The sequence below is a fragment of the Budorcas taxicolor genome, chromosome 6 (assembly GCF_023091745.1).
Source record: "Budorcas taxicolor isolate Tak-1 chromosome 6, Takin1.1, whole genome shotgun sequence".
In the NCBI taxonomy this organism is placed as follows: Eukaryota; Metazoa; Chordata; class Mammalia; order Artiodactyla; family Bovidae; genus Budorcas; species Budorcas taxicolor.
In genome coordinates this window covers 25288319-25291524 of record NC_068915.1, presented here as the reverse complement: position 1 = coordinate 25291524, position 3206 = coordinate 25288319, and the positions used below count along the sequence as shown (strand labels likewise).

Genomic DNA, 3206 nt, shown 5'->3' with positions numbered 1-3206 from the left:
TCCAGGCAGCTCTGCCCATGGGATTCTTCAGGCAAGAATACTGGAGTGGGTTGCCATTCCCCTCTCCAGGGGATCTTCCCAACCCAGGGGCTGAACCCAGGTCTCCTGTATTGCAGGCAGATTCTTGACCACCTGGGTCACCAGGGAAGCTGCATAAGATTGAGGGTAGGAGGAGAAGGGGGTGATAGAGGATGAGATGGTTGGATAACATCACCAACTCAATGGAAATAAGTTCGAGAAACTTCAGGAGATAGGGAAGGGCAAGGAAGCCTGGCACACTGCAGTCCATGGGGTCGCAAAGAGTCGGACATGACTCAGCCACTGAACAATAACAGTTTTAAAAGACATCATATGGCATACACTCACAGCCTCAGGGGCTTTCTTCAGTTCATCAAGCATGCTGAGGTCCTTCCTACCTTGCCATTTCTTCTACCAGAGATGACCCTCTTGCTTCAGAAAGACTTTCCCCCAGACCTAGCAAGCTTCTGCACATCTAAATCTGATCTCAGCGGGATCTTCCTCAGAGACCTTCTCCGAGCCCCAGCCCGAGTCAGGTCTGTTTACCATCGTTCTCAGGGCTCTCTACTTTTTCTTCATGGCACTTCACATAGCATGTGTTTGATTCCCTGGTGATTATACAATTAAGGTTTGGTTTCCTGCAAAAGATTGAAAACACCAACAGAGCTGCAGTTGTGCCTGTGTTTCCTCACTATTGCATCCCTAGGGCATTGCCTGCTACATGCTATGTGTTCAATATTTGTTGAGTGAATGAATAGATGAATCCCTCAAGGGCTCCTAGAAATGAGAGACAAAGTCTTTGAAGAGAACCTAAAGCCCAGCAAAAGAAAGTTGGAAGAGAGGCAGAGAAACATATTTTATTACTGTTAATATAGCTTCATTTTCCCCAGGCAGCATACAGTTGGCAACATAAGGTGTCAAATAAACTGTGGAATATCATACAACCATTAGAAATCACCTTTGTCATCCAAGTGTTTCATACATATATCATAGTAGATTAAAAAAACACTATGTAGTTATTCAAATTATATTGCAGTTTGATGTTTGTTAACATATGAAAAGGATCCTGATATATTATTTGCTTTTTTGAAGAAAGCAGGTTTTAGAACAATTTGTAGAGATTGAAATTGCTTGGTTTAAAATTAGTATAAGGTTATATGTACATGCTTTTTATATGCCAGACACTATGAGAAACATTTTATCTTTATATGAAGTATCTTATAACAGCCCTGTAAGGAAAATATTATCATTAGTGAAGATTTTGAAGATTAAAAAAATGAGGTTTTTAGAGGTGGAACACTTGTCTATGGTTCAGAGCCAGCTAGATTAAAAGTTCTCTTTTCTGGTTAGTTAGGACTAATTAACTAACTAACTGGGCTTCCCTGGTGGCTCAGAGGTTAAAGCGTCTGCCTGGAATGCAGAAGACCCGGGTTCAATCTCTGCGTCAGGGAAGATACCCTGGAGAGGGAAATGGCAACCCACTCCAGTACTCTTGCCTGGAAAATCCCGTGGAGGGAGGAGCCTGGTATGCTACAGTCCATGGGGTCACAAAGAGTCAGACACGACTGAGTGACTTCACTCACTAACTAACTAATTTCCTAAAATTTGCTAAATTTTTTACAAATAGACATGGGTTAATTTAATTTTGCAATAAAACATATTTAATTTTAAAATATATTTAAATGTTTTTAATGGCAAAAAAAGTTCCTTTTTTTTTAAGTTCAGCATGTGGGATCTTTAGTTGCAGCATAGGAACTCTTAGTTGAGACATATGGGTCTAGTCACCAGATGAGTGACCAAACCCAGGCCCCCTGCCCTGGGAGCATGGGCCCTTAGCCATTGGACCACCAGGGAAGTCCCAGAAAAAAAACTTTTTTTATGCAGTATTTAAGATCTTCCCTGTAGCTCAGATGGTAAAGAATCTGCCTGCAATGCAGGAGACTTGGGTTCGTTCCCTGGGTCAGGAAGATCCTCTGGAGAAGGAAATGGCACCCCACTCCAGTATTCTTGCCTGGAGAATCCCATGGATAGAGGAGCCTGAGGGGCTACAGTTCATGGGGTCACAAAGAGTCGGACACGACGGAGCAACTAACCCACCACATGCAGTATTTATTGTCAGATAGGATAGTAAGACAAGTATATGTATATATATATATATATGGTATACTTTCAGTTATATTTTATAAAATGCTGAAGGAACATACTAGAAGGAAATGGATACAAATGTTATAAATGAGTCTTTCTTTTTCTCTTTATTTAGACTTTTTTATTTCCCAAATTTATTACAATGACTTTGCGTTTGCCTTCATTATTAAGAAATTTACCAAAGTTGCCTGCTGTATAGCAGTGAGCCCTGAGATACTGCAACTTCAGACCAAATCCCCAGAAAGTATCTGAGCCAATTTCAACTCCCTTCCCACAGTGTCAGGTATGCAAGAAAGAGATTTAAAATGTTTTCTTATAGCAATGTTAATTTTTATTTCAAAGCTTCATTTTCCAAGAATGGAAAATCTTTCTCTCAGTACACTTTACTCTCCTTCCTTCCCCAGCCCATCTCTTCCTTCACCCCTGTCCGCGCTCCCATCGTAAGGATTTACCACTGTGTTTTAGTGCATCTCAAATATCAGGGAAAGAGTACCTATGTTAATATCTCAGAAATATATCCCCTCACGTCAGTGGTGCTGAAACACTGAAACAAGCAATCTGATCCCAAACAGACCATGCTGGATTTACCCAACTGAATGACTGGCCTTTGCAAGGCGGACTAGGTTGTAAAATCCACCCTCCTGTGACTACAAGTCCGCCAGGCTGACAGAAGCTCCCTTTCCTCAGGTTGAGGATTTATTGTCAAATGGAGATAGAATCCTCTTTACCTAGAAAGGGTGGTCACGCCAGGTCATCCTGGAGGGAATGAAAGAGTACATGGAAGCCTCAGCTGGCAGCTGCTTTTGCCTGGTAAGTAGTCTCTCTGCTCTAGAGCAGATGGCGTTGGCCGTGCCACCTAAGTCACTCTGGAAAGTCATAAACACATTTAAATGCTGGCTTTGGTTTTCCACATTGAATGTCCTTTGAGCTTATACATTCATTTAAAAAGTATATCTTTTAAATTTACATATCTATATCTTTTGAGTTTGATATATGCATAATATTATATGCACATATCACTAGCATTTATGTGATGTTTACTT

The 3206-nt window shown here is 41.0% G+C and overlaps 1 non-coding gene across 1 annotated transcript; it reads left to right on the top strand.

Moving 5' to 3' along the window:
• Positions 1–1397: 1397 nt before the first annotated feature.
• TRNAS-GGA (transfer RNA serine (anticodon GGA)) lies at positions 1398–1470 on the top strand. Its single transcript has one exon. It is a non-coding gene; the product is annotated as a tRNA-Ser (tRNA).
• The last annotated feature ends 1736 nt before the right edge of the window (positions 1471–3206 follow it).